At 39.6% G+C, this 12,755-nt stretch overlaps 1 pseudogene; it reads right to left on the bottom strand.

The window, feature by feature from the left end:
- Positions 1-6,423: 6,423 nt before the first annotated feature.
- LOC114091851 (cyclin-dependent kinase 4 pseudogene) lies at positions 6,424-7,269 on the bottom strand (annotated as a pseudogene).
- Between the last annotated feature and the right edge of the window lie 5,486 nt (positions 7,270-12,755).

Raw genomic sequence — 12,755 nt, 5'->3', positions numbered from 1 at the left:
AAAGCACAATCTTTCATTAAATCTAAGTTATTGTTAAATAAGGTAAGAGTAGGTGACTAAAATATTCATACAACATTGTAACTAGTGCACTAACTGGTTAGATAACCATTCTAATAATTCTGGGTAGTGTTGCACAGCTAAAGTGCATAAGAGAATATTGCATCCACAAAAAGGAATCAATTTGAGATTGGATAATGACATTTAGATAAAAAACACAAATTTAAAAATATACTCCAGGGGGGCTGGGATTGTGGCTCAGAGGCAGATCGCTCGCCTAGCATGTGTGAGGCACTGGGCTCGATCCTCAGCACCATATTAAAAAAAATAAAATAAAGGTATTGTGTCCACCTATAACTAAAAAATAAATATTAAAAAAAATACACTCCAGGACTGTGGCTGTGGCTCAGCGGTAGAGCGCTTGCCTAACATGTGTAAGGCACTGGGTTTGATCCTCAGCACCACATAAAAATAAAGAAATAAAATAAAGGTATTGTGTCCACCCACAACTAAAAAAAAATTTAAAAACATACTCCATAATACGTTGGTTAATTCAGAACATAAAATCAGTAAATCAAAGTTCAGTTTGAGTAATTTGAGGATCAGTCAGAAAAAAAAAATAGGATGTAAATATAAACATGAATATCATGAATAAAAGGATGAGACATGAAAATTGGTACAGATCATCTAATATGCATATTACAGGCATCCTAGAAATATAAAATAGAGTAGATGACTCAGAAGGAACAGTAAAAAAATAATGGAAAATTTTTCCTTAGCAATAAAAATGAAATAAGAATTTAGGGATACAGAGAGAACACTGAGTCTCAAAAGAGAAGTGTCCATAAGCTATTGGAATGCAGAACAAACAACTGGTGAGCAATCCATCCTGTGTCCTTGTATCCTCATTGTTCCTGCCTGAAAAAAAAGCAACAAAATCATAAGATAACTAGATAACCACAAGGCATCTGGAGGAACCACTCCTTTAGGGAGCATGCACATTAAACACTTTAGCAATAGAGAAATGACCCTCCCCTAATTATAATAGTAAGACCCCACCCCTGGGTGGAGAGCTAAAATGCAGGATTAGAACATGCTAGGGCAATGCACAAACACAAGGAAAACTGGTACAAGGGTTGGGGTTGTGGCTTAGCAGTGGAGCACACGCCTAGCATATGTGAGGCCCTAGGTTCGATCCTCGACACCACATAAAAATAAATAAATAAAATAAGGGTATTCTGTCCAACTACAATTTAAAAAAACAAATATTAAAAAAAAACTGGTACAAAATTGCATAACCCTGCCCTGACTCCACTCAGTTCAGACTCTTAGCTACTGTCCTTCTATAAATGGTAAAACCCCAGAGGAAGACTAGGTGGCACACATGCTCTCTTTTTGCCTGCAATCCCATTCTGGAGTGTGTATTTTCTTTTTATAATAAAACTATCTGCTACTCCTACCTGATACATCCTTAAACTCTTTCCTGCAGTATAGAAGGTCCAAGTAGAGGTCTCCTTCATTACTGGAGACCTCTTCGATGCACATACAGTGACATATTCTAAATAGCGGTCTCTTCCACTCCTGATATTTCTTTGGATCCCCCTTTGGTGACAAAAACACTTGTGTTTTCAGATTGTAAAATCTACTGCGATCTGTGGTGGCACACTCTTGTAATCCCATTGACTTGGGAGGCTGAAGAAGGAGGATCACAAGTTGGAGACCAATCTGGGCAATTTATCTAGACCCTGTCTCAAAAAATAAAAAGGGTGGGGTGGGGGCTCAGTGGTAAAGCATCTCTGGATTCAATGCACAGTACAAAAAAAAAAAAAAAAGAAAAGAAAAAAACTTTAGAAAACTGAAAATGGAACTAAATCAAGAGCTTCAGAAATAAGAACATAGCATTAAAGCAATGGCATTGCTCAATAAAATGAGTAAACTTTAGTATTAATAGATAATGAAATAAGATTATGAAAATTAATATGAATGCCCCAAACACTTTCACATATAATCTAAGTAATGTACGAAAGAAAATTATAATATTGTAATATGGTCTTGGAAATTAAAAGCCTCCAACTGGTTTTTGTTCTTTCATTTCCTGATTATTTTTCTCCATCCCATATTCCAATCTCACCATTCTCATGCCAGGAATGGAAATTGAGGAACAGTCCCCAAAGCCTGGTGGGATACCAAATAGGCTGGAAAACTGGAATTATATTCTCTGACTGGCACAGCCTGGCTAAATCTACAGATGTGTATTTCCTGGTTTTAGTTCTTATAAATTTTAACATTCCTGTAAAATGGGCAGAAGCAAGTTAGCTGCCTTTCCAGTTTTGGCCAAACTGTGATTAAATTCATTTATTCCTTTTTATGTGATTTTCTTATTTCTAGTGTGGGCAGCCAGCAGAATCTAATTCACAGGAACCCTAGCAAAGCCTCTGGCCTGGGGTACCAATAACAATATATATATCAAAACTCCTTAAAATATTCAAGAAAGTTTGTTAGAAGGCAAATAAAAATGAAAGACTAAAAAGTATAATTTGTATCTCATACTACAGGTGACAAAGGAAAAAGTATTCTTCATTCATGTCATGAGAGAAATACACATTAAAATTTTAAAAAATTAAAATAAGCATTAGGAAATTAAACCAACTCATATAAATACTGAAAAAGTGCCTGAATTAAATCAATGTATTAAAGAAATATAATTTGTTAAATATGGAAGTAGCTAGCTGTCAAAAATTGTCAAGAAGTTTATGGAGAAAGCATAAACTTAATTGGAACCAAATATGGGAAAATAATTATAGGAAAGAATTTAAAAGAATTAGAGTTTACTTCAACACATTTATGCAAATGTATGTGGTAACTTGAGTTCCTCTTACTGGCATCATTATTCTGTGCTTGCATTTCTCCTGACGATAACAGGTAGTTTAATGAGGCAAGTAATATATCCTGTTCACTTAAACCAGGCAGAGCTTCAGGTAAATTGCTTTTTTAAAAAAGTAAAAGCATGTGGTGGTCAGCACAGTGGGCCCATTTTATAGAATTTTCCCCTTAACCTCATGTTCTCATGGCTCAATCCTGATTTTCCTGGTCACCTCTCCTTTACTAGCCTCTCCAATATGCTTTTTTTTTTTATTTTGGTTGAAGATGATATTTAAGCTTGAATTCAAAGCCATCACTCTGAGGTTTTACTTATTTCTCTGGGTGTCTCCTTATATTTACTATATATTGGCTATACATGTTAAGGAACTGCTGTTTGTTTTTGCCTTGTCCGTCTGCTTTTATTACAGAGGTTCATCCTAACTAAGGACTATGAATATTAGTAGGAAATTAGTTTTTTCTTCCCTATTATGTATTTCTGTGTTATGTAAGTTGTTAGAATCATATGGAGTCACTTATGTCAAACTATTACAAAAATGAAGTTTGGAGGCCATGAAAAGAAGTCCTTATGCATATTTGTTTTGTTATAGTTACAGCAATGTCCCGGGGTTTCATAAATTAACTTCCAGACCACTCACATATAATGGAATCAAGTCTTTATTGAAGCACCCGGTGGCGACTGACCAGTCAACCTTGAACAATTGTAAGGGTGCCCCTTTTAAGCCTGAAAACTGCAAAAGGGACGTTTGGGGGTCTAGCCAATGCAAGCAAGCCAAGTTACAGAAGTGGGAGAGTGCAGTCAGGCGGCAGGATGCTTAGCCAATCACAATTAGCCCAGTCACTCCAATTATAGAAACACAGCCCTGAGTTCTGCTAGTTACAGAAACAATGCCCCATTAAGTAGTTCTATGTTCTTAAGGGTTTCCATAGCAAAAGAAAAGAACAACTTGCCCAGTCATGACCTTTCTATTTGGTGTGGTTGTTTTACAAAATGGAGTTACTAAACAAAATGGAGTCACTTTTGCTCAACTATCACTGTTTGATAACAAAAGTTATCACAAAAGACTGCCAAACCACAACTTTATACAAAATCCACCACCAAAATAACACTTCTGTGAGGGTGCCTACCCAGAATCTGCCTGTTCCACTTTGGACTTGTTAGAAACACTGGGGTGCTGCAAGGAATCAAACATGTGCTCAGAATTTGCTTGGGAACACAAACTTTACTTCCATTAAAGAGTGTGCTATGGGACAAAGTCTTGCAAGCAAGCAATTCACCTGCTTTTATCCCTAAGGGCAGCACTGTGCTCTTGCTCTGATAGGAGGAGCTCAGGGTTATAATCTATGCAATTGGCTAATGTGAAAATTAGGTGGGCAAAGGGAAGGGCTATAGTTTAAAAAGCTAAGATTGGATGCAGGCTGGGAACCTCAAAATGGCTAGAATTGGATACATTCAGACTATCCTCTAGAGATTGGATCCAGGAATTTAGAGAGGTGTGCTACAGGTTGCCTTTCTTACCTTTTTACATTTAAGGCTAAATACTATATTCTGAAAATGGACCACTGGACTTTCTATTTCTCACAACTGACACCACTCTTCTTATTGATCTTGTAGCCAAGGATTATTGTTTCGAGATAATTTTGGCACTATTCCTCATTCTACCTTTAAAAAAAACCCTCTACCTTCTTGTGCCTCCTTGGATACGCCCATGGCCCCCCATGGCATCCCTTGTCATTTCCAAATTAAATCTTCTTCTTCCTTTTTTTTTTTTTACTACAGGGGATTTAATCTAGGGGCACTTTACCATTGAGCCACATCCTCAGTCTTTTTTAATTTTTATATTTGAGACAGGTCTCGCTAAATTGCCCCAGCTGGCCTCAAACTTGCCATCTTCCTGAGCTGCTGGGATTACACATGTGCACAACCAAGCCTGGCTTAAATTTTTGTTTTGAAGAGTCAGTCTCTTTGCTCTTCATTTTAGGTTGACAAAATACACGTAAATTTTAATAAGCTTTCTTGATTTTTCATTATATATCATAAAATTCACCATCTTCCAGTTTTAAGTGTATAATTGAAATTTTTTAGTATTTTATTTGTCCTGGTATGAGCTCACATTTCCAATTTATAATTAATTCAGGTTCCTATCCTCAGCCCTAGTCAACAGTTAATCCATTTTCTGTTTTATGGGTTTGCTGATTCTGGACTTTTGTATAAACATAATCATACAACGTGTAATATTTTGTGTCTGGCTTCTTTCTCTCAGCATGTTTTCAAGGCTGGTTCATGTTGTAACACGTAGCAGTACTGCATTCCTTTTTATTGCCAAAAATTTCATTTTATAGACATAATACAAGCAGTTGATGGATATTTGAATTTTTTCCACTTTTGGGCTATTACAAATAAGTTTGCTGTGTATGGTCATGTTGTAACTTTGTGTTTACTCTGTTAAAAAACTGCCAAAATCCCTTTAGTGAATGTTTTATTTCAGTTCTTGTACTTTTCAACTAGAATTTCTATTTGGTTCTTATTTCTATTTTGTTTATTGACATTCTTTTTTTTTTTAGAGCAGTATTATTTGCTTTTTTTTAAGACCATATTTGTTTGTCTTGTTTTCCTGTATTTAAAAAAGGACCCCAATATCAAGATAGGGAAGGGGAGGAGAGATAGACCCCTTAGTGTATAGAAATAGCAGGGCAGGAGAAGGATAAGTCTCAAAAGGAGGGGTGGGTGAAAAAATGTCATTAAGGCACCAGAATGATGGGGTGACCAGCACCCGAGCAGAGCATGTTCCTGCTCAGGAGGTGTGAGCGGCCTGAGAAAATAAAAAGTCTGAAATAATCAGCAAGAAATAAAAGCCAAAGCCAAAGATTAGATTTAAAAAGCAGGGCTTCTGATGGGTCTTCTAGCCCTGATAATTACTGGAACTGAGCAACTGAAAAAGGCCCTAATTCTGTATTTAAGGGGAAGTACATCAAAGGCAGGGATAAAGTTTCAGTGTGGGAGGTGTGTTGTTTTGGTGCTTGTTTCTTGGTGTGGCAGGGGTATTGCAGTAACAGGTTGTTTGGTGTTTGGCAGGTTACGGGCATCTCTGGGAGGCTGATTGATCCTAAGGCTGTGAGCAAGGTCAGGGCACCAGCATGATCTGGGCTTTACTTTAACTGGGGAATTTCACCCAGATAAGCAGCTTCCCTGCCTTAATGGCTTGAACAAACCCATAATTAATGTATGGACTCCAACAGCAAAATCTTCTCTGTAAAAGTTGGAGTTTTGGGGCTGGGGTTTTGGCTCAGCGGTAGAGCGCTCGCCTAGCACATGCAAGGCTCTGGGTTCGATCCTCAGCACCACATAAAAATAAATAAATAAAATAAAGGTATTGTGTCCAACTACAACTAAAATATATATATATATATATATTTTAAATCTGGAGTCTTCACAGCTTCAGAGAGAAAGGCAGAGGTTGCCTCCTCAATGGAGTTCTCTCCACTCAATGTCCAGAAGGAGGAAGATGGCAGCATCTCTTCCTTCTGTGGCAGCCGGTCCAGTGCTCACTCAAGATCACCTTCCTCATGTAGATAAGAATGCCACAGGGCTCGGAAGGCAGAGATTCACTTGTGTGGGTTAAAAGTCAGCATTTCCAGCAGTAAGTGAGCTCCAGACCCCTCCATCTCAGGAACCACTGACTGTGCCGGACTAGATGCTCTGGGGGGAAAGGCTCTTGGGGTAGACATATATCTCGGGCCAGTCATCCTCTAGCCCAGTCAGGTAAAAAAAAAAATTTTTTTTGCCCAGTTGATCAGCTTCAGAGTTTCTACAGAAGAGAGGTTTCTGAGGAAACATCTCTGCAAAGATATAGCCAGTGCTCCACATGTCCAGAGGGGTTGCATATGTAGACTGCAGAGAACTTTGGGAGCACAGACCAGAGTGTAACAACCACAGGTGTAAGGGCCATCTGGTAGCTGTATATTCTGGCCAGACCAAAGTCTGCCAGCTTGACTGTCCCACCATTTGGCACCAGAATATTCTCTGGCTTTAGGTCTCGATGAATGATGTAATTGGCATGAAGAAAATCTAGGCCTGTTAGAAACTAGTGCATCAGATCCTTGACAGCCTCAGCTGGAAAGCCTGGTGGCGGTGTCTGCTTTGTTCAGATAGGTCCTTAGGTCTTGGGCATCATGCTCAAACATTAGGGTCACCTTGATCTCCTGGTCATGGAAGTGGTACAGGCATCCATTAGCCAGACAACACTGGGATGTTCAAAAGCCTCCAGGCGCTTCAATAAGGCCACCTCACAAATTGTGCTGATGGGAAGGCCACCTCCAGCTCCTTCTCTGTTGGAGACTCTCACACTCTCGAGGGCCACTGTGGGGATCTCAGGCTTTGTACACCATCCCATAGGCACAGCCACTGGCTCATATGTGAGGTAGCCATTCTCAGATCAGGGGAGAACCTCACACCAGGAGCTGCAGAGACAGGCTGATTATGGGGACCCTGAAGCCAGTTCCTTTGGTGCCATATACTCGAGATGGGTTGGGCTGGGTAGAGCTGGGTGGGGTCAGGTTGGGGCAGCTGGACATTACAGGTGGGACCATAAACATAGGCTGCAGGCTAAAGAGGCCCCTTACCCCCATCCTCACCATGTGACCAGCTGTAGAGTAGTATTACTTGTCTAGTTTAGAAATTCGTAGCATGTTTTATTCTAGCAACTTGGAAGTTTGTGGTTTTTTTGTTTGTTTGCTTTGCACTTTGACTAACATCTGAGCTCCCACAGAGTTAAATTCTATGCCTACTTTTTTCCTGACCACGGTTCAAATGATCCTGTCACTTGGCTTAATATATATATTTCTCTCACATATATTCCTCCCAATATTTCATTCTCTCTCTCTCTCTCTCTCTCTCTCTACACACACACACACACACACACACACACACACACACACACACATAACTGAGTCTTTTCTTTTCTTTTTTTTTTTTTTTGATACCATGAGTTGAACACAGGGGCACTTTACTACCGAGCCCTTTTGATATTTTATTCTGAGACAGGGACTTGCTAAGTTGCTGAGGCTGGCTTGGAACTTGTGATCCTCTTGTCTCAGCGTCTTGAGGCCCTGGGATTACAGGCATGTGCCACTGCACCCAGCCTGGATATTTTCCATAATATATCCAGGATTTTTCTGTTAAATCAATTTTTCCCACAGTGTGCAGCCTTTGATGATACAACTATAGTTTTTCCTCTTTATTTTTATGCCTGGTTTCATAGAAATCATCCCTAGGGTCAACATAGCTGAGTGTTTTGCCAGTGATCTGTCATATCTGTTGCTCCAGTTCTTTGAGCCAGTAAAACATCTACCCTTTATACAGAAATGTGTGTATAGCTTGGAGAATACATTTATGTGTGTCCCATGTTGACCAGGACGCCCTCAAGTGCCCAGTGTAGTCACTCCTGTGTTGGTACAGCCTACCACATATGAGTAGCCTTCCAGAACCTCCAGATGAGTGTACTCTTAGGGCCTTTTTTTATATGTCTCTTTTTCTGGCTCTGTTAAACTCTATCTGGTCTACTATTTCTTTTGTTGCTGCTGGTTTCACTTAGTTATCAGCCTTTTCTAAACAGCTGGCCAGCAAAAATAGACTTCTGTGTAAATTCAATGACCACATCTTATTATTAATGTGAAAGTAATATGTTATTTTCTGTACTTTAATTACTTAAGGGAAAGTAGCATACACCTGGGAGTAGAACTAATGATTGACTTATGGCACAGAAATGAGACAAGACATTCACAAATTGAACCAAAAAGTGTTCTCTACAACAATGTGAAAAATCCAGTGTTTTCTCTTGAGACAATACTTCTCTGAGATAGCTTTTGTCCCATGACATTACTTGGAAGGCTAGGAGGAAGGACTGAGAAGCTGTGTAGAAATGTGTGTACTTTTCAGCTACTTTTAGTTCAAATGCTTCCTAGGCATTTGGCTCTCATTCCAGTTGTTAAAGTCACCATATTCCTGAAGTTTCATTTCTGAATTGAACATCAGAACCAGAAGGCAACTGGTTGGTTTATGTCCATTTCAAAAACCCTGAAGGTAGGAACACAGTAATCTAGTGTAAACAAAAGTGGAAATATTTTAGAGAAACCAACGGAAATGTTAAAATCCTTAGTTTTGATTTAGATAAGAAATACAGGCTGTCATGAGGCTCTAGTGGAAAAGTGGGCTGTAGTTTACCCAAAGGTTGCCCAAACCACTATGGGTGTGTCTTTGGATTCAGTACTAGGTATAGTGTATTGCTCAGAGAGCACACATTACAAATGTAGACATTTGTTCTAAATGTATGGTTCAATAATTTTTAGTAGATTATTAGAGTTGTGCTGCCACAACCACAATCCAGTTTTAGAATCTTTCCATCATCCCATTATGATTTGGATGTGAGGTGTCCATCAAAAGCTCACATGTGAGACAGTGCAAGAAGGTTCAGAAGAGGAATGATTGGGTTGTAAGAGTCTTAACCCAATCACTGATTTAATCCCTGGATAGAGATTAACTGAATGGTAACTGAAGTGGTAGGGTGTGGCTGGAGGAGGTGGGAATTGGGGAGTGGCTTTGTGGTACCTATTTGTATCTGGTAAGTGGAGTCCCTCTCTCTGCTTCCTGATTACCATGTAAGCTGCTTCCCTCTGCCACACTCTTCTGCCATGATGTTCTGCCTTATCTTGGGCCCTGAAGAATGGAGCCAGTCTTCTATGGACTAAGATCTCTGAAACTGTGAGCCCTTAAATAAACTTTTCCTCCTCTATAATTGTTCTGATCAGATCCTTTAGTCAGAGCAGCAAAAAAGCTGTCTAAAACATGCCCCAATTCCCTCATATCTATTTGCTATCCATCTCCACTCCTGCTGTTAGTCCCACACTTACAGACTATACCTCAACTGTGAAAAAAAAATCCAAATAAAATACTGTCCTGTATTGTTTCCTGCAATGTTGATTTCATTTATTGCTAAAAAAAAATTAAAACAAAACTGTGCTACAGATTAAAAGGAAGAAAGGAATGAGCATTTGTGGGCAAGTGGAACTTAGAGATGATTGAAAATGGAGTAGTTCACACTTTAAGAACAAAAAGGCAGAAAGTGGGTATCCCCTGACACCATAACTGTCATAGCCAATAACTCTATGAAGAAAGACAGGTTAATAAGATAAAAGCATAACAGGTTTGTTTAATCGTAGTTTTATGTGATGCTGGAATCTTCAGAATGAAGATATAAAGATACAGGGGGAAATGCCCATTTTGTATTTAGGTCCAGTGAAGCAGGTATAGCTATGTAAGAAATGTGATTGGACACAAAGAATCAATCTATCTATACTTCCTTCCTTCCTTCTTTCCTTCTCTCTTTCTCTCTCTTTCTCTTTGGTCCTGGGGATTGAACTCAGGGATGCTCAACCACTGAGATACCTCCCCCCCGCAGCCCTTTTATTTTTTTTTATTTAGAGACAGGGTCTTGCTAATTTGTGGAGACTGCCTTTGAACTTGCAATCCTTCTGCCTCAGCCTCTAAAGCTGCTGGGATGACAGGAGTGTGCCATTGCACCCAACACAAAGGATGTAATCTAATATACTGGGTGGGGAAACCCAGAAAACCTTGTTTGTTCAGACTCTTGGCCTCTCATTTGTAGCACATTTCCTCCAAAGTATAAGGCAGGACCCCTCTGGAACCAGGGTCTTCTGACCTATTACCAGAGAAGGGTAAGTCAGAGAATTTTATTATTGCAAGCTCCTGGAAAGAAACGTGGGGAAGATTAGAATGATATTTTTAGGCTTTATGACTTGCTTTGGGAAAGGGAGTTCTAGTTTCTATCACCTGCTTGAGAAAAGAATAATTCTGGTTTTATGATTCACTCTTGGGGAGAATGACACAGGTGAAAGAGACTTTGAGTCTGAGAATGCTTCTGAGGTCTTCTAATGTCCTTTTTTTCCTTTTGGGGACTAGAGATTGAACCCAGGGGCACTCTACCACTGAATACATTTTATTTTGAGTCCGTTTTATTTTGATTTTGAATCAAGGTGTTGCTAAGTTGCTGAGGCTGGACTTGAATGCATGATCTTCCTGCCTCAGCCTCCCCAGTAGCTGGTATCACAAGCGTGCACCACCAATACCCTTTAACTAACATAAATCAGATTGACAAGAGAAAAGTTTAATGAATTTATTTAATAAAGTTTTATATGATTTGAGAGGCTTCAGATACTAAGACCGAAAGACCCAGGAAAAGTCTACACTTTTATGCTTAACTTCAGTGAAAAATGGATAGCATGAAGAAATGTGATTGGATAAGAAGTGTATGATCTGATGATAATAAACTGGGAGTATCTTTAGCCAGGCCTCTTTGTTCAGATTTTTTTTGACCTCTCTGTAGTACTCCTTCTCCTCTGGGTGTGGGGTAAGACCCTTGTGAAATGAAGGCCCTACATCCTACGTTTAAAGGAGGTGGATCAGAGAGTGACCTTTCTAGACTTTATGGCTGGCTCTGTAGGAGGGAAGTTCTAGTTTCTATGATCTGCTCTGAGGGAGGAAAGAGGGCCAGAGAAGGTCAGAGGGAAATTCTTGCTTCTGAGAAGTTCCAATTTTATTCAGTTCAAAGTACTTAGCATGCTAAAGTGCCATGCTTTGGGGTATTATTTCTGAACCCCAACAGATCCTATACCCCTTGTAAGAAATAGAAAATCCTGGTGGTCCATTTTCAAAATACAGTATTTAGCTTTAAATGCAAAATGACTTGGAACATAAGAAAGGCAAGTGGAGGGGAGAGCAGAATAAAATTTACAAATTGCTAACACCAGAGTGTAAAAATTTACAGCCCCTTAACAAACAGGAGGGGAGAAAGAAGCACCCCCTTCCCCCTTGCCTGACCAACAGAGATAAATAGTACACATGCCAAAAGGCACTCAATCCAATGGGACTTTCCCAGCACAAAGGACCAAAGGGAGGTGGGGACAACTAAAAGTGTATTTCTTTAAATAGCCCAATAGGAGAGAGTAAAACCTAGGTGATGTTCAAGAAGATTGTGTACCCCATAGTACTCAGCCAATGAGGAAGTGGGAGAGGCATCTTGCATTACAGGGTATAAAACACAGGTTGTTCCCAATCTGGGGCTCCCTGACCACCAGTCACCCCATCATGCAAGACTATCATAAAGGAAATCCTTGATTTTTACTGTTCCTTGTGTCTTTTAGTTCATTCCTTGGGTTTGGACAGGTGAGCGTGTTTCTCACACCATGACACTTATTAATCTGTTAACTTATCTTCTTTTTTTAATTTTAGTTTATTTTTAATGTGCTGAGGATCAAACCCAGTGCCTCACATGTGCCAGGCAAGCACTCTACCACTGAGCCACACCCCTAGCTCCTGTTAACTTATCTTTAAAACCCTACAGTAGGGCTGGGCACAGTGGCTGATGCCTATAATTCCAGTGGCTCAGAGGCTGAGGCAGGAGGATTGTGAGTTCAAAGCCAGCCTCAGCAACTTAGTGAGGTACTGAGCAACTCAGTGAGACCCTGTTTCTAGATAAAATAGGAAAAAAAAGGGGTGGGGATGTGGCTCAGTGGTTAAGCACCCCTGGGTTCAATCCCTGGTAACAAAAAAACCCAAAACAAACAAACGAACAAACAAACAAACAAAATACAGTGGCGTGGGGTGTAACTCAGTGGTAGAGTGTGTGCCTAGCATGAGTGAAGCCCTGAGTTCAATCCCCAGTACTAAACAATATCAATAACAACAACAACAAAAACCCTGACCGCACAGTGAAGACATCAAAATTAGACTCTAAAGGCAAGTTTTGCATAAATTATTGCCAGTTCCATAATCTAATGTCCTAGTAGGTTTTGGAATTTAA

This window comes from Marmota flaviventris, chromosome X (assembly GCF_047511675.1).
Source record: "Marmota flaviventris isolate mMarFla1 chromosome X, mMarFla1.hap1, whole genome shotgun sequence".
NCBI classification, from domain to species: domain Eukaryota; kingdom Metazoa; phylum Chordata; class Mammalia; order Rodentia; family Sciuridae; genus Marmota; species Marmota flaviventris.
The sequence above is the reverse complement of the archived record's forward strand: the minus strand, read 5'-3'. Positions and strand labels throughout refer to the sequence as shown.